Source organism: Lissotriton helveticus, chromosome 3_2, assembly GCF_964261635.1.
Source record: "Lissotriton helveticus chromosome 3_2, aLisHel1.1, whole genome shotgun sequence".
NCBI classification, from domain to species: domain Eukaryota; kingdom Metazoa; phylum Chordata; class Amphibia; order Caudata; family Salamandridae; genus Lissotriton; species Lissotriton helveticus.
The window spans coordinates 290,134,640-290,154,104 of NC_136062.1; the positions used below are offsets into that span (position 1 = coordinate 290,134,640).

Genomic DNA, 19,465 nt, shown 5'->3' on the forward strand with positions numbered 1-19,465 from the left:
CAATGAGGTGACCCAGAGTAAAGCGCCGAGATGCCTCCCAGTGATTCGTGCGCTATAAAAGAGAGAATAACATAACATAACATCTGGATGTAAATCTCCCTATTCACCACTGGGCTGTCCCAGACGGTCTCCTGGAATTTCCTCAGCCCTGTCACACACAAACCCAGACAAGGAATACACAACTCAGCAGAGGCGGGCTTAAATGGTTAGGCAAGTAAATACCTGCTTTCTAAAAGTGGTATTTGCAAACACAGAATATTAAAATAAACGTTACTAAAAGATGTATTTTACTATTCTGAGTTCAGGCATACTAAATTCGAATTTCTACCATGTTCCCTGAGTCAGTTAGGATTGTAAGAATGTAACAATTTTAACTGCCCATTCTGGCCTACGAGAACAGGTAGCCTTCAATAGTGAAAAACAAAAATGTCTGTAGTTCACTATTATGTTATGTTATGTTATGTTACTGGGGGTTTTATGTAGCGCACAGCTGCTCCGAAGAGCGTCCCGGCGCTGCAGATCAAGAACAAGCACCAGCAACCAACAAAGAATACCACCGGCGAAGGAAAGTGCTCAGAAGAAAAAGAAATTATTGGGAAAAGAGAAAAGTCTTCATCTCCTTTCTAAATGCGAGCAGGTTAGAGCTAGCGCGTAAGGTCAGAGGTAGCTCGTTCCAAAGACGTGGAGCAAGGTAGTTAAAGGAACGTCCTCCACATCGTGCACGTCGCACTGCCGGCACGATTGCCTTGGCCAAGGCAGCTGACCTCAGGGGTCTGGATGGAAAGTAGAAGTTGACCCTTTTTTGTAGATACATTGCTCCGATGTTATGTAGAGCATTAAAAGCCATTGTTAAGGTCTTGAAGGTGATGCGTTTACGAACCGGCAGCCAGTGCAACGCTCTAAGAAGGTCGCTGGCCCTAGCTCTTCTGGTTAGGCCGTAAATGGCCCTGGCTGCCGAATTCTGGACAACCTGAAGACGGGTCAGGAGATACTCGGGGAGGCCTAGATAAAGGATGTTAGAGTAGTCTAAGCGCGATCCTATCAGCGCCTGCACCGTGATCTTTCTATGCTCCAAGGAGAGGAACGGCAAAAACTTCCTCAGCATCCTTAAGATGGCAAAACACTTCCCTGTAAGTCCTGCTACTTGAGCCTTAAAGGAGAGAGTGTTATCCACCTGGATGCCCAGGTTCTTTGCTGTTACAGAATCACCGGCTGGCGGGAACATGGCCGAAGGCCACCATTCCTTCCATCTCAGGTCGGCGGGACAGCCAAAGAAAAGGATCTCGGACTTGTCCGAGTTGCACTTGAGGCCGCTCTTCCCAAACCAACCAAACACAGCCTTAAGACACCTCCGAATGGCAGCCCCGTCGAAGTCACAGCCCTTGTTGCAGGTGAACAAGAGCTGGGTGTCATCCGCATAGGAGACGATCTGGGCCCCATGCTCCTCCGCTAGCGCAGCTAAGGGTGTCAGGAAGATATTAAAGAGGGAGGGGCTGAGTATAGAACCCTGCGGGACCCCTACCTCAAGCTGCGGCATCACGGCAGAGAAAGGGGGGGCCCAGATCGTTTGTCTTCGGTCGGCCAAAAAGGATTGGAACCATTTGAACACCGTTCCCCTAAGACCTATCTCCCAAAGTCTAGTAAGGAGAAGGTCATGGGGAACGGTGTCAAAGGCCGCCGACAGATCGAGCATGATAAGCATGGCCTTTCCACCCCTATCCAGAGTTTCCTTCACCGCCTCAGTAACCTCGAGTAAAGCAGTTTCAGTACTCAGGTTATATCTAAACCCGGACTGTGACTGATGAAGTAAGGAGTTAGACTCTAAAAAGTGGGATAGGGTGGTGTGTACATGCCTCTCTGCTATTTTCGCCAAAGCAGGCAACAAAGAGATTGGTCTATAATTAGAGTGAAGTTTTGGGTCCATGTTAGGCTTTTTAATAAGAGGAAGGGCGAGGGCCTGCTTCCAGGGAGTGGGAACCACGCCTGTGCTAAGAGACAGATTAATAATGGGATTAATAATAGGGTTAAGAACGGGGGCCAAGGTCGCAAGAAATTTAGCGGGGCAAGGATCTAAGGGAGAACCTGATTTCAGTTTAACCAGGAGGTCCAACGAAATATGTGCTACACACATCACAGCATGTCCTACCTTATATTTACAACACCCTGCCCTTGGGCCTACCGTAGGGGTGTCTAATATGAAGAAAAGGGAAGGTTTAGGGACTGGCAAGTGGGTGCACTTGGCCAAGTCGACATGACAGTGCTAGACTGCACACAGGCCTTGCAATGGCAGGCCTGAAACATACTTTACAAGCTGCTTCTGTGGTGGCACAACCAGTCCTGCAAGCCCACCAGCAGTATTTGATCTCCAAGCCCTGGGCACACATGGTGCACTGTACTAGGGGCTGACATTACATCAAATAACCCAATTGTGGAATAACCAATCAGTACATCAATTTAACATAGGGAGCACTTGCACTGTGGCACTGATTAGCAGTGGCACAGTGCCCAAAGCATAAATCCAGCAAAAACATATCAAAACAGAGGAGGCAATCCGTCAAAAATGGAAGGGAGAATCACACCAATGATGTCAGGTCTAACAAGAGGCTTCATTCAGACGGGCTATGGTGTAAAAATCAAACTACCTTTCCATTTCAAGAAGGGTAGTTCAAAGTTTTCTCAGGTTTTCAAAGTGGTCAGAGTGGGAAATATGTCAGCCAAACGCAATGATGGATCATGGTGGAGCCTAAATAGAATGGCAACATTTTCTCATAAGTTGGGTAGTGATGAGGATGATAACTGTGTTAGGGAATCTGTTGATACTAGTGATGATAGTATTATGGGTGGATCTGTATCTTTGGACATGAGTTCACAATGTTTTTCTTTTACAGGTCCTAAGAATGTGCTTGATTGTGAAAATGTGTCTGACAAGTCGTGTGAGTTACCTCTTTCAACATATGATCAAGAGGGAATGGAGGAGGATAGTTCTAGTGCCTTATCTCCAAGTTCCAGTGATTTAGAAGGTTTTTCCACTCCCACTGTAACTGATGATTCTTGTCCAACAGTGGACGAGGTAATTGACTCAAAGATTCAGTGCTGTGATAATGTTGGTGAGTTGCAAGGGGGTATTACTTATTCAGATTCTGTGTTAAAACATGAACATGTAAATGAGTCGGCTAGGATTTCTCGTCAGAGTTCAAAATTGTCTAGACCAAGAAGGTCTTCTGTGCGTCCTAAGAATCTAGAAGATTTTGTTTTATTTTAATCTGTAATTACTGTTAGTGACTATATTTTATTGTTCTTTTTCTTTCCAAAGATCTTGATCCATGTTTCTTGCACTTACTTTATGAAATTTGTTTTTAAACTTGTTACCATAATATTTTATAATTGATATACCTTGCTTTCTTTCTGTTTTTGTAAAGGAAGAGGATGTGTGGTATTTTGTTGATGTTGTTTTTGCCACGCGCTGGCTCAAACTGTCCTGTGCCAGCATGTGCTGTCATAATGGGTAGAAATGTTCTATTTTGCTGGAACTGCCACACAGCAAGGGGTGACCTGGCCCACATGCTATACGAATGTCCTAAAATCAAAGCGTTCTGGGGAAAAGTATACGACCTAATAGACTCGATCACTGGCTGCCAGATGCAAAGAGGGCTTGCAGGGATAGTCACCGGCTTCCTAGAGCCACAACTCGAATCCAAAGAAATGCGGGATTTGGTTGACATGCTCCTAACGGCAGCGGTCAAAAATATTCTGCAGTACTGGAAGTCCGCCAGCAAAGCCACCTTCAAGCGCTGGTTCAACTGGGTAACATTCCTCCGAGCAGCAGACAACATCACTGCCAAACACAAGGCAGCGAACCATACAGCCAAAGAGAACATGTGGGCAGCTCTAGACGAATACCTAAAACGATAGCGCCCCAGCCCCCCCCCCCCCCCCCACTCCCTCTCCTCTCTCTTTTTCTCTCTCTTCTTTCTCTCTCTCCTGCTCTGGCCACCACACATGTATATGCAAAACTTACCTTATTCATTTCAATAAAAATTTTTGAAATAAAAAAAATAAAATAAAAAAAAAAAGAAATGTTCTATTTGACAGTTTGTTTTCTGCCGTTTTGTTCATTACCATTTTTCCACTGCTGCGGACTGCTGTGACATTAAATCTTTCTTCTTTACTTCTCGGAAAGTGCTGTTACTTCAGAATTGCCTTTTCAGATTATTATAATGCAAAAAATAACCTATGAAAATAGTGCGCACCTGTTTTTCCTATGTGTTTCTGATATAATGTGCAACTAGAGCAGTGGGAGTTCAAAAGAACAATTTATTTTATATACTCCTATAACTCTTAAGTATAAGGCTGTTCACTTACAGCAGAGCTCGTATCGTAAACTGTGCGGTCACTCAAGTATTGCATATTCTGCCACATACATCAACATATGGAATTGCGATTCCTAGCGTGACTTGGAAGCCGATGCGGGCAGCGGTGTGAGCGCTGGGCTCCGCCTAAGTAACCCGCATTTATCCTGTTTTACGGCCACCTCAGACCCCCTGCCAACACAGCAAGACGTAGAACAGGAGCGATCCTGCAGGGGTGCTGATCTGGTGCTGGGCGGCACTGAAATAAAGTAGATACGGGCGGTAAATCGACCCGAGATATCCGAGGGGAGCGCCCTCAAAATGGCGGCGATGGAGAACAACAAAGGACCGGGGATCGCTGAGGACGGCGCTAGCATCTACTAGCTAAGGAGGTGACTGCCTGGCATCCCCGAGTGTCCAGGATCTGCGGGGGACCCCCGGGCAAGCGCGCTCCAGAACCGCGACACTGAGGAGTGCGGGTGGAGGACATCAGACCGAAGAAGGCCGTCGGAGCCCGCGACTGGCAGCGGAGGAGGGCAGTGATTGTGAATGAGCGGAGGATCGCATATGGATCTGGGCCAAGCCTCGTAATTGGTGTGTGGTGGTAACGACGAGCCGTGATGGCCAGAGGGAGAGCGGAGTGGCGACACCCAGACATGCACTGGTGAGTGGGGGTGGTGTGCTCTGGGACCGCGGGCCGCGGAGGCGGGTGCGGGACTCCCGAGGCACTGTGTCCTGCGAGCAGGGGCAGGGAGAGGGGCGATTGCAAGCAGCAGAGAGCGGACCCCAGCCGGGGAGGCAGCCACGGAGATTGCACCAGCACCCCCTCGACCTGCTCCACGCGTGCCGAGATCTGAGGAGGATAGAGACTCTCGGGCACTGTCAATATAAGGCAACAGTGAGTGGAATAGCGCCGGTGGGGCTCCCCTCGTGATCTGCAGTACACTTGAATGTGGAGAGATGGGCAGAACCCATGTCGGTGTTGGCGTCTGCTAGCTGGCGCGGTGACCGCCTGGCCCCCCCCCGGACACTTAGAGTTGACGGGTGATCTCTTGAAGTATAGCCCGGAGTGACGATACTGAGGAACGCAGGGGGTGCCGAGCAGGGCTGCGAAGGTCGTCTGAGCACCAGACCAGCAATGGAACAGGGCAGCGAATGTGCCTGAGAGAGCTGAGTACCCTGTACTGCCCTGGACCAAGCTGCGTAATTGGGAAGTAGCTGCACCGACGAGCAGTGGCGGCCAAGAGAGGAGCTAAACAGTGGCGCCCGGCTCTGCACTGGTGAGTGGGGGTGGCGCGCTCCGAGGCTGCGGACCCGGGAGCGGGACGTCGGCAGCGATGCGGCCTGCGAGCCGAGGCAGGGTGGAGGGCACTAAAAGGTAGTTGAGGGTTGTCCCCACCAGGCACACGTTCATAGGGCTGTAGCCTGTACTAAAGAAACCGGCGCCAAGAACCCCTGAGAACTGAGGGGGACAAGGATTCTGGGACAACGTACCTACGAGGCACCAGGGAGCGGAGCGGCGCCGGGGGGGCCTCCTACCTTACTTACAGCGGATCCGAACGCTGCGAGCTGCGCAGAACCTATTCCATAAGCTGTGCCTACTCCATAAGTGGGTTGACATCGCTGGCAGAAACAGACAGACACTGCCCTAAATCACGATCTTTATGGAGACAAGACCGGAACTGAGTGATGAATGACAGCTTGAACTCGCTTAGGCACCTTACATAGAAGAAGTTAGGGACCACCGGAAGCACTCACTGGACACCAACGTAGCATCACTCTACCGTGGATAGACAGAGTGGAAGGGAACTCCTGCACACTGGCTCGCGGAACCAGTGCAACGCTAGATGTCATACGGGAACTATCGGAGACCCCGCCCTTAGCTAACTGGATGACTGGGAAGTGCTGAGGCGAAGTGCTTGAATTCCTGGTACAGAGAGAACTGCAAGCAGGGCCGGCTCGGGCTGGGATGCGGTGACCTGCTGGGACCACTGGAATACACGCGGGGACGCTGGAGATCGTCGAAATGGGGAAATCCAGGGGAAAGAAGGCTGGAGCGCAACTCTCGGACACGGAACATCAAAGCCAAGGTGAACAGAATGCGCAAGAGGCACCTTGCGACCCTGGACTGCAGCAGCAATTGGACAAAATCTTGGCGGCAATTGCGGACTCCCGAGCTGCGCTGCAGCAGGTTATTGCACAAGTCGCAACGTGCCTTGGCCTCCTCAGGGCAGACCACTCTAAATTGGTAGATAGAGTGAAACAAGTAGAAGGGGTGATCAAGGAGGTGGAGCCTGCACACACAGCACTGCAAGCAACGATGACGCATGCTCTGGACAGACTGACCACACTGGAGAGGCATGCTCAAGATGCCAAAGGTAGAAACCGACGGAACAACATCCGCGTGGTGGGCCTACAGGAAAAAGCGGAAGGGCTGGACATGGTATGTTACCTAGAGGATTGGTTGAAATCAGTGGTAGCTCTAGAGGGATTGTCCTCCTTCTATACACTAGAACGGGTGCACAGAGCACCGGGGAAACCCCCACATCAAGGGCGGCCACCTCGACCGGTGATGGCGCGCCTGCTGCACTTCCGAGACAGAGACCTGCTCCTTCAAAAGGAACGCACTGATGGCCCCTTTCACGTGGGTAATAGCAAGGTCAACCTGTTCCCGGACTACACCTTTGAGACCCAGCGGCGCCGCTCCTACTTTCTGGCAGTCAAAAAAGAATTGAGAATGGAAGGTATTCAATACTCCTTGCTATTTCCAGCTAAACTGAGAATTATCCTGGATGGCAGAACCTGCTTTCATGACACCCCGGAAGAACCATGGACGTGGCTAGAATCTTACAGAGCTGGGGGGGACGGGGAGAACCGAGGGTCTCAGAGTATCTCGGAAGGCATGCCACCACGCAAATCGCAGTGGCTCTGGTGAAGGAAGCGAGACATGCGGAAGCCACCTCTTTCACAAACTGAATTGGAACGGCAGGACGCTTTAGCGGCAGTGTCTGCCTTATCAGGTGACAGGATGATACACTCCCAAGGAAACTCGGATTCTGAAAAGGGCAAGGATAGCTCAGAAGCTGAAGCTTCAGATGGGGACAGTATAAAGCTGCCATCGATCACACCGGCAACAGCAGACGGGATGCTGGATGAATAAGGGCCGGTACTTCGGAAGGGTTGCTTGAAGAAGCTGCAGACGAGGGAAGACGAGGAGGACACGGTCGCTCTGAGAGAGACATGGTGTTTGCTGTTAGGTTGGGGAGGGGGGATTTCTCATCAATCCCGCTTAATGCCACAGTGAGTCAGGAAGCTTTCCTGGGGCCTATTGACCCACCAATAGGTTGGCAGGGGGGAGGAGTTAGGGTTGAGTTCCTCTGGGTTTCGAGGAGGGAGTACATTCACAGACTGCGCAGCACCCGTTGGCACTGTGCACCCCTCACTGCCCTTAAGGCATGCCGTCAGTACCTGCTGCTGGGCTTAGCTGTGTGATGATTGTTGCAATAGTTTGGATGGGGACTAGCAATCTGGTTCTAGGTCCTGTTCTTGGGAGGGTGGGAATCAGGGGTAGTTGGGGAACCAGTTGGGTTAGGGGGGTCACCAGTATGTGTACGGAAGCGCGATCTACAATGAGGACATTGCAGTATAGTGATGGGGGCTTTACTTGATAGACGGTGTATTACCTGGAATGTGAGGGGACTCCACACAATGACAAGGCGCCACAAGATTTATTCATATTTAATTAGGAGAGGGATACACATTGCACTGCTCCAGGAAACACACCTCACCAAGGCAGAGGGGCTGGCTCTGCAGCAGAGGTGGAGGGGACAGGTCTATAGCACTACCTACTCTGCATTTGCACGGGGAACATTAATTTGGATAAGAGCCGGGGTGCCTTTCCAGGTGACGAAACAGACTATTGATCCTGACAGTAGATTGGTAGCGGTGGAGGGAAGGTTACCCTATAGGGACATAGCCCTCTGTAGCCTATATGCACCAAATGTTGAGCAAGCACGCTTTTTTGAAGGTTTGTCTGGCATACTGGCACATTATCTCACAGGCCCGGTGGTGGTGGGTGGGGACTTTAACTCCATTGTAGATGTCTCACTGGACAGGTTGCACCCCCTCTGGCGGGCTCACTGGTGATTAGATTAGCTGGGCAGAGACGAGAGTGGCAAACTAGATGGGGTTTAGTAGATATATGGTGCCGCCAACACCCACATGACCGGAACTACTCTTATTTCTCTGTGATGCATGACCTACATGTCCGATTAGATGCGGTGCTATGTTCCACATAATTAGCACCTTCCATAGTGCATTCTGAATATCTCACCAGGACACTGTCTGATCACAACCCCCTGATGTTCAAGATGAACTGGATGGCAACAAACTCTGCCAGCCCCACTTGGCGGGATAACACATTATTTCAATGAAAATGCCGGCAGGGCTTCCACCAGAGCAATGGAGTGGGATGCTTTTGAGTTGGTAATTAGAGGGGTTTGCATCAGCAAACATGTAGGAGTGAGGAGGGTTCTGTTGCAGGATGTGGACAGAGCTGAAAGTAAGTTAAGAACGGCCGAACTTGCGATACCAGGGCATCCTGAAAGGCAGGCAGAGGTAGTTGAAGCCAAGGAAGCGGAAGCTGTAGAAATAGAAAGATTACGTTGTTTTGATCATAAAGCCTACCTCACCAAAATGCACGCAGAGGGAGACAAAGCGGGAACTCTATTGGCCTGGTTGCCCAACCCAGTGATGAGGGGCTTGTCGATTTTAGCGTTAGAGGACGGAGATAGCAGGGAGGTATTCACCCAATGTGAGACACTGACCCGGTTTTTGTTGTACTATGAGGCATTGTACAGTAGCTCACTGGCGGCAGATATTTCTGACATTGATTCCTTCTTGGAGGGGTTGATCCTCCCGCAGCTAGAAGAGGAGCAGGCACAATGCCTGGGTAGTGACATAACGTTGGAAGAAATTAGAACTGCCATCAAGCATATGGCCCATGGCAAAACGCCAAGAGTAGGCAATATGTAGACCTACTAGCTCCACGGTTGTTAGAGATATATCAGGAGGCGAAAGACCTAGGTAGACTTCCTCGCTCAATGAGAGAGGCATTAGTGATAGCATTATTGCAACCAGGGAGGGAAGGGAAGGACCCAGCTTCCTATCGACCGCTATCAATGCTGACCACTGATTACAAAATACTGAGCAGGATTCTGGCGACTCGTTTGTTGCAACATATGACTGACTTGATTCATGATGATGAGGCCGGGTTTATTCCGACAAGGAACACGGCGACTAATGTGCGGAGATTGCTGAGTTTAATGGAAGCGGTTCTGCCGAATGGGATGCAGCCCATGGTGCTATCAGTGGACATAGGAAAGGCGTTTGATAGCTTGGAGTGAGTATATCTATGTAAGACCCTAGGACGATTTGGAGTAGGAGAGGAATTTATAACCTGGACAAGGGTGTTATATACCTCCGCGGTGGCCAGAGTAAAGGTAGGGGCATTGATATCGCCCCCAATATCAAGTAGCCCGCGGGACGAGACAGGGATGTTCACTTTCCCGATTATTGTTGCCCTTAGCTATAGAACCATTGGTAGCAAAAGCCAGATTGGGAACGTGCTATAGAGGCCTGAACTACAGGGGGAACCAGCAGTATATATGCCGACAACCTGTTAATGTTCTTGGAAGACTTGGGTGATGCCCTGGAGGGAGCGGTGACCTTGCTATCAGAGTTTGGAGGCCTCTCGGGATTAGGGGTGAACTGGTCTAAGACATGTCTGTTCCCAATGAAAGCTGGAAAAATGCCACTTAACATATCTACAGACGCTTCAGAACGTCTGGGCGGTTTTTGGTCTTCCAAGGGTTTTGACCGTTGGGACTTGATTGGGATCTCTAAAGTGGGGGATGTATATTCTAAGGGTTCTGTGCGCCCGTTTCAGGCCCTCCAGGCTGACTACGGCCTGAGTAGTCGGGAATTCTTTCGTTATCTACAGATCAGGCACGCTTTGGTTTCGGTGTTTGCTCCTGGTGAGATTCCGCCTGACTCTTCCCCACTTGAAGACCGTATCCTTGACGAACATCTTCCTGATAGCACTATCTCCCTGATCTATAAAAAGTTGATTAACAATCGGACTGACTTATTGGCCCGACTTCGGGAACAGTGGATGGGAGATGGGTTGGAACTTGATGATGAGGATTGGCAATCGGCCCTCTCCTCTCCGAAGGAGGTGGCTATACCGGCTCGACTCCGTCTGGTCCAATTGAAGATCCTTCATCGGGTGTACGTGACGGGACCGCGACTGATGGTGATGGGCTTTTCCTCCGATGGACTGTGTAAGCGTGGATGTGGTTTGCGTGCTACTTTCCTGCATATTCTTTGGGAGTGCCCGATGGTGGCTGCTTATTGGGTGGCCGTGCTTGATCTAATGACTGTGGTGACAGGGATATCCTTGCGACCGGAACCTCGTCGCTGTCTTTTGAATGTTTGGGAGCCCACGGACTATTCGGTGGCACAGACTAGATGGGCCACCCTGGGCTATATGATTGCGAAGCGAGATATTGCGCAACTCTGGGGGGCCTCCAGGCCCCCTGCCCTCTCGCAATGGGAGGATAATATGGATTGGTCCATGTTCCGTGAGAAAACTGTCTATGTGGCCAGGGGTAGACCCAGGGCATGGGTGAAGGTGTGGGGTCAATGGAACGAATACCGTGGCGACATTTGTACTCCTCCCCTTGTGGACACTATCGAGATTACCCTATCTCCTTAGGCTAGCGTTCCCGGAATCTTCATATAGGGACTGAGCTGGTGTCTCCGGCTCTTCCCCCCTTCTTCTTCCTGATCTCTGCCCCCCTCCCCCCCCCCCCCCCACTCCATACTCCTTAGTGCTTAGGATATTACTACTGCACCTCCGCTGCTGTCCCCCCCTTGCGTCCCTTGGGCTGACCTTCAGTGATACACTCTCGCCTTTCTGTATGTTTGTTCTTTCATATATATAAAACCTGTTTTGGTCCTGTATATAATGTGGAGTATTGCATTGTTGATTGACGGTTACCTCTGCGGGCATATGTGATATGTGTCTACTCCTTTTTAGCGGCTGGCCCGTGTGGTTGTAGGCCCATCCTTGTACATTTCTGCTTGCTCAAATAAAGGTTTTAAAAAAAAAAAAAAAAAAAAAAAAAAAAAAAACATATCTACAGACGTGCGCTGGGAGCGGACCTGCTTGCAATACTTGGGGGTACATATATATCATGGTACCAGTGCTTTGTATGAAGGAAACATAGGTAGATGTGTGAGAGCGTTGAAGGGTAGTGTGACTTTTTGGGTCAGTCTGCCGCTATCGGTGATGGGCCGGATAGCGTTATTGAAAATGATAGCACTACCTAGATTGTTATATTATTTCAGGATGCTCCCAATTTGGATACCGTGCTCGATCTTTAAAGCATTAAAATCTTTGATCATAGGATTTTTATGGGGCTCCGGTAGGCGGAGAGTAGCACAAGCGACACTGATACGGCCAAAAGCGGAGGGCGGGTTGGCAGTCCCCGATTTTAAGTTATACTATCTAGCAGCTCAATTACAAGTATTGACACAGGCATTAGCGAAAGAATTTAGGGGTCCTGAAACTTCAAGAGGCAGGGAGATCCCACAGCACCTGCTGTCCTTCATTGTCATGCAGCAAAAGCTGGATCTTAGGGCTCTGACCATGGAGGAGAGGACATTATGACTGTGCTAGAGCCGGTTCAGCATAGGGCGGGGGTACTACATCCTTATGCGCCTGAAATTCCGCTGGGGATAATCACAACATTACCACATGGGGGGGACTGGACGCCACTATTGGATTGGGAACAGGCAGGGATCCAGGTACTTGGGGAGCTATATGAGAATGGAGAGTTACTGCCTTACCAAGCATTACAGGAGAGGTATGACCTGCATAGAGGAGGGTTCTTAATGCATGCTGCGCTGGTTTCTGATCTCCGGACACACTGGAGGGGAGACCTTGTTGAACCCAAGACGACGATAGCATGCCAATACGTGGTAATGGCGGCAGGGACCTTTAAGGCGGTGACCTGCCTATACTCTAGAATGCTAAATGAAGGGCTAGTACCATTGGACACACTGAGGTTGATATGGGAAGCGGGCATTGGGAAACCTATACCGGAGGAAGCATGGGGCCAAATAATACGCAGGGCATGGAAAAGCACGAGGAATGCAAGGTTCCAGCTAGTGCATTTCTTTATACTACATAGAGCATACTTAACCCTAGGTAAGATGAAGAAATATTTTCAGGTGGAGAGTGCAGCATGCCCTCGGTGTGCGAGCGAAGCGGCAAAGTTGGAACATATGCTATGGGGATGTCCTACGCTGGAGGCATACTGGGAAGACGTAGGGGGCATATTGGAAGGGATCACGGATAGACGCATAACCTTTGACATCGCAACTTGCATACTACACTGGTTTCCGCACACATCCAAGACAAAGGTGACGAGTAAATTCATTGATATGGGATTAATACTAGCCAAGAGAGAAATCACTAGGCACTGGAAATCTAAGGATGGTCCTAGTAGCGGGAGATGGAGAGCAGAGTTCCAGAAGTGGGAACATAGTGAGAGCACCATTAGATATCAACAAGGGCGACGTTCGAACAACAAAAAAGCACTAGAAACCGCGCACGCATGGGAGGCGTTAGTACAGTCCTTAGCTGACCATTGTACAGAGGGAGGACAAGCAGAGGGGGTTGAGCTGGGAGAAATAACCTCACAAGGATAATACAGATCACTTTAAATAGCAACAACATCTTGCACCAAATCTAGCAGTTTGTCTGTAGTAACACACACTGGTGGGGGGAGGGGGGAGGGGAAGGGACGTTAAGGATTGAGACTATTTTAGGAAGAGTCATGATTCATGGTACAAAGAAGGGTATCATGGTCGGATAGATATAGCTTGAGTATTGTCGGGCTTACTCAATAAGTTGCTGGGGGGCCCCTAATAATGGGTCGGGCAGGAATATGAGAAAGGTTGATGTATGTTGATGATGTTTGAAAGAGAAATGTACCCTTCATGTATAAAACGAATAAAATATATTTACAAAAAAAAAATGGAATTGCGATTCCTAAATAGCGATTTTTCAGGACTCGATAGTTAGAAAGCGCAATTCCTTATGCATGTAGGAATTGCAAAATAAATTGCGATTCCTAAACATTACCTAATATTGATTTGCAAATTGTGAATCTCTTTTAGGTAATTTCACTCCATTCATTCCTATGGGTCAACAGCCCTATAGGAACGGATGGGAATGCATTCACAAATTGCGATTACCAAATTGGTAATAGCAAATTGCGAAGGCAATTCCAAGGGTGCTAGGGGGCCTAAGGCCCCCCTGATGCACACCCAAAAGGTAAGTGTGCACATCTGTTTGGATTTTTAACGGCTAGCCTAGCCGTAGCAGAAGCCCCACTGCTCAAAGCGGACCATGGCTGCGCCAACTGGCGCATGTCGAGTATGGACAGGATGCCGTGTTGAAAGCTACAAATCAGCAGCATACCATTTACACGTAATTCCAGCAACCCACTGTGGTTTTAACTTTTGACTTTATCTGGGCTAACTGCGTGGCACCCCACTTTAGAAAGACGAAATTGCACTACAAGTACCAAGAGTCCCAGCGGTGACCACGCCCATTTGAGCGAGTACTTTATTTAAATCAGGTGTGCAATCACTGCCATGCAATGTAGCCCTTCATGTCAAGCCTGTGAAGAAGAGATACGAATCTCGAAACGCGTCGGCTGAAAGAAGCGCTGTGGATTTTGTTTTTGTTGTGCTGCAGCTTCATCAATAAATCAAGAGACTCTACTTACCTGTGTGGGCTTCTGCTGTTTGGGGAAACTCTCGGTTTGGATTTTTAACGGCTAGCCTAGCCGTAGCAGAAGCCCCACTGCTCAAAGCGGACCATGGCTGCGCCAACTGGCGCATGTTGAGTATGGACAGAAAGCCGTGTTGAAAGCTACAAATCAGCAGCATAGCATTTACATGTATTTCCAGCAACCCACTGTGGTTTTAACTTTTGACTTTATCTGGGCTAAATGCGTGGCACCCCACTTGAGGAAGACGAAATTGCACTACAAGTACCAAGAGTCCCAGCGGTGACCACGTCCATCTGAGCGAGTACTTTATTTAAATCAGGTGTGCAATCACTGCCTTGCAATGTAGCCCTTCATGTCAAGCCTGTGAAGAAGAGATAAGAATCTCGAAACACGTCGGCTGAAAGAAGCGCTGTGGATTTCGTTTTTGTTGTGCTGCAGCTTCATCAATAAATCGAGTGGCTCTACTTACCTGTGTGGGCTTCTGCTGTTTGGGGCAACTCTCTGTTGTATATATATATATATATATACATATAGATATATATATATATATATATATATTCCGCTCGCTCTCCGTCATTCGTAAAGAGATAGGCACTCACGGGGTTCTTTATCATCCGTTTTTATTTTTGTCTTCAGCAAAACATTACGCGTTTCGGCTACTGCCTTTATCAAATGTTTTTACATACACGCTTTAAAAACCGGCATTTATATTTACAATACTCTTCTTTCGTCATAGCATTTCCGATCATGTGACCAACAACACAAAAAGTGGTCTTCGCCATTTCAATGTGTGCCGCCATATTGCAGTGATTACATTCCATTGAGAGAAATAGTATGTATATACACCCAACTTCTTACAATAAATTCATATATCCATATTGTGAACAATGAATTCATTTATAAAGCAATATATTTGCTTTCTAGTGTGTTAACAGGAATCTGTTTACACACCCCGATTGCCGTATTTTATTCCTATTGTGCCGTGTATCGGCTATTACTTCTATTCTCTTACTAGGTAACATTTCAGTTATCATGCCGTGTATCGGCCAAATTCATTTCATTAAACAATACCATATTGTTGTCACTTTCACATGCGAGACGTTAATACAAGGACCACTGGATTATTGGCCTATATCACCAATTTTTCTTTTTTTCTATTTCGCTTTCCACTCTTTACTAAATCTGACACTTCATCACTAACTAATCTCCTAGATGTACTGCCATCTCTTCTCCACTGTTCAACTCTTTGGGAGTTTTTGTTTCAAGATCAATAATAAATCTAGATTCTAATCTTCTTAATTTCTTTGTTCTGTCACCACCACCTACATTAGAAGGTACATGGTCCAATCCCAAAAAGCGCAGAAGATCCCTGTTACTGTGGTGGTATTCTGCGAAATGCCGGGCCACTGGGTAATTAGCATCTTTTTTAGCTATTGCCCTCATGTGTTCGAGAATTCGAATCTTCACTGGATGAATAGTACTTCTGATATACTTTTGACCACAATGGGCACACCAAGCAAGAAACTACATGTGATATATTACATGTTAAAAATGTATTGATTCATCTAGGTGTTTTTTTGTCCTGGTATTTCGTAAGTTAGAGTTCTTTTACTTGCCACACAGGCCTTACACTTACTACAAGGATAAAATCCACTCGGCCTTGCTACTGTTTCCAGGTGACTATGAACAATAGTATCCCTTATTGATCTAGCTTTTCTAAAGGTGATCAGTGGTTGGGTAGGTATATCATCTCCAATTATACTGTCAGTTTTCAATATGTGCCAATTTTTCCTCAAAAATTTTCTGAGTTGATTGCCATTACTTGAAAATGGTGTAATAAATCTAAATTTAGATATATTATCACTCTTAGCCTCTTTTTCTTGTAACAGATATTTTCTAGGAATATTAGTCACTCTGTCCAATGTACTGTTAAACAGTTCTTCATCGTAACCCCTCACTTTGAATCTTTCCTTACTTTGTGCTACTGCATGATCAAAGTCTTTTTGGTTAGTACTAGTTCTCTTAATACTTAAGAACTCCCCATAAGGGACACTTCTTATCAATCTAGGTGGATGACTACTCTCCGCATGTAAAATTGAATTACCCGCCGTAGGTTTACGGTATAGAGATATACATGGTTTTCCTCCCTCTCCGTTGTTCTGTGGATCTAAGAAATTAGCAGTATCCTTGCTGGCTTCACCTGTAAATATTAAATTCACACTATTGCTGTTTATAATAGTTAATGAACTGCATTGCAGCTTCTTCTAAGTCATTCCACACTATACAAAGATCATCTATATAGTGGTACCAAGCTATGACCTTACTCATCCAAAGTTTCCCTTCTGGCGAATTGGACACCTGCTCCTCCCACTAGCCAACGAATACATTTGCGTAACTGGGGGCGAAGCAGGTGCCCATCGCCGTTCCAGATGTTTGCCAGCAGTAATCTTCACCAAACAAAAATATATTGTTTTATAAACAGAATTCTGCAAATTGCATCAGCATTTCATTGTGCATACTATATCTCACAGCTCTTTTAGTCAAAAAATGGGATAACGCCTGCAAGCCAAGTGTATGATTGATGGAGGTGTATAGGCTAGTTATATCAAGTACAATTATCATATACTCCTCCTTCAATGGTAATTTTTCCATGCGACATAGAAAATCTCTAGAGTCTCTTACATATGAGGGTAACTCCTTTACGATGTCATGCAAATAATAGTCAATAAAATTAGACAGATGATCAGTTAAACATCCCTGTGAGGAGACTATATGTCTGCCAGGGGGTTTTTGGGCATTTTTGTGGATTTTGGGAATGTGATAAAATGTAGGAACAACAGGATTGGCGCATCTTAAAAACAACAATTCTTCTGTATCCAACATCTGTTTGCTATACCACATTTTAATTAGATCTCCATATTGGACAATACTCTCCAGATAAAACACTCTGTTGACTTTTTTATAACAGTGTTCGTCTGAAAGTTGCCGATAGGTTTCTTTACAGTAATCATCTCTTGTCTGCAACACAATGTTTCCACCCTTATTTCAGGGCTTACATACAATTGATTTGTCTTCTTCAATTGATTTCAATGCCATACTTTGTTTTTTTGTCAGATTATATATCGGTTTATAGCTGGCCTTAGTTCTCATAGTCAGTGGATCCTTAATTACAGCCTCCGAGAAAACATCAATTGCATCCATAGAAAATTGTGGCAAGAATTCTGAGGTTTGTTTGAAGGGGCTAGCATCTCTTTCCTGATCAACCCCCATTCTTAACGCTTTCTCTGTTATACTTAACGATGGTCAAATTGTCTAAGTCCATCTTTTGCCCCTCTTGCTGCGAGTTAATCTTTGTGGGGTGTTTTGTCCACTTTTTCCACCCTCCCCTGCGGATTGTTTTCCAACCCGCAGGGGTTGTAAAACAATCCGCAAGGGGAGGGTTCACGGTGAACAAGGTATACAGATATACCGGAACGCGTGGGTTGATCTGTGCTGGCGTTAAAGAAAATGATTCAAGAATAAATTAATATACTGGAAAGAATACTGCTGGTGTGCGGCCTTTTACTTCCTTACGGAGGTTTTGTTTGTATATATATGTATATATATCACAGTATTTCATCCCATCCAGCCAGAAAGATGAATTTGCGCGGATCCAGTAAGTTCTTTGTGTAAATACATTTATTTAACAAGCACCCTGCATCGCCGCCATGATGCGTTTCAGCCCCACCTGGGCCTTGATCACATGACGCATTGCGTATGAAAGAAGACCTTTTTAAAGTGCAAGTGCAAATTAAAACCAAAGTCAGCTGATCTGTACATTGATAAGTAGCGAAGACAGACTATCGTACTCCACACATATACTAAATGCAACAGACTGTGATATAAATTACTGCATCAATGCAAGTCAAATTAATTTACAATGCGGACCTGGATCCTATACCAATACATATATATAAATATGTATATATATATATAAAAGTATATATAAAAAAAATTCATTAAATAAACCATATGAATACATTGTTTCTTTCATACAGTAAAAGACGCCATCTAATAAAGGGCTGTCAGATTAATAAATATGTTTCTATAAGGAATCATGAGTACAACAATTTTAAATGTAAACATGCTTAGAAATTACACTATAATATACAAAAATAAAACAAAGTATCTCATTATATTCATCCACCAGGTGCTGAATACACAGTTGTGTTATGCAGAGAGAAAGCTTAGAGTACCGAATTTAAAGTGCTGTCTAATACAAAAGGTGAATGTAAATTCATCCTAAGAAAATAAAGCCCCAGGGGGCAGAACAGACATCATTAGCTATTGATCTATTCAAGAACAGCCAAACTCATACCATCAACTCCTAACCATCCGGAAAAGAGAATAGTTCATGTCAAAAAATGTGCCTAAGGGTATAAGCGAAACAAATCCCAAAAAGAATTAAAATTGATAATAATTATTATAATCCACATGTTTGTTCAGAGAGCATCCCCTGATTAATAGAAAAGGAGAGTGCTATATGAACAAAGGAAAAGGCTCATTAAATTGGTCTATGTTAAATTCGGTAAAACAGGAACCACAGACAGTGTATACAATACAAATCAGAGTCAAGATACCATTTTAGAGACATGTATATAAGTCCTCAGTTGTGTTCAATCCTGACGGGGACTTAGTATTAAGTTCAAGAATGTATCGTGTCTCCAAAAGGCGAAGGGCACCCTCCCTGTTACCACCCCTCCGTAGTGGGGGCACACAGTCAATTGCATAGTAACTTAGATGTATTGGGTTACTTGCATGTACGGTTTCAAAGTGCCTAGCCACCGGATACGCTTGATCTTTGTTGGAGATCGCGCGTGAGTGCTGGAGAATTCTTTTGTGCACTGGCAGCCTCGTGCTGCCTATGTATCTAAGTGCACATGAACATTCCAGCACGTACACCACATAGTCAGTCTTACAACTGATTCTCTTAGTAATGCACTTATGTTGAGGTAAAAAGGGAGTAGTATACTCTTTTTTATTTTTGGCAAACTTGCATGCTTTACACGTAGCACACTTGAAGAATCCCTTCTGTGTAAATAACCAATTAGATGGTGGTTTGATTTCAGGATTGTTTTTCACCAGGCAATTGCCCATCGATCTGGCCTTTCTGAAGGTCAATTGGGGAGTCCGACCTTCCAGTGCCAAATCAGCACCTATTACCGGGTCTTTAAGTACCAGGTTCCAATTGCGTTTTAAAATACCCCTGAT

At 46.4% G+C, this 19,465-nt stretch overlaps 1 protein-coding gene across 6 annotated transcripts in view; it reads left to right on the top strand.

Moving 5' to 3' along the window:
- The window catches only part of LOC144826666 (mucosa-associated lymphoid tissue lymphoma translocation protein 1-like), a 1,784,778-nt gene that overhangs the window by 22,468 nt on the left and 1,742,845 nt on the right, over positions 1-19,465 (top strand). For 5 of the 6 annotated variants that reach the window (XM_078685246.1, XM_078685243.1, XM_078685249.1 and 2 more), the window contains exon 2: positions 2,889-3,107. The gene's annotated coding sequence lies outside the window, so the exon portion shown is untranslated. The remainder of the gene's footprint in view (positions 1-2,888; positions 3,108-19,465) is intronic. The other variant, XM_078685250.1, reaches the window with a different exon arrangement.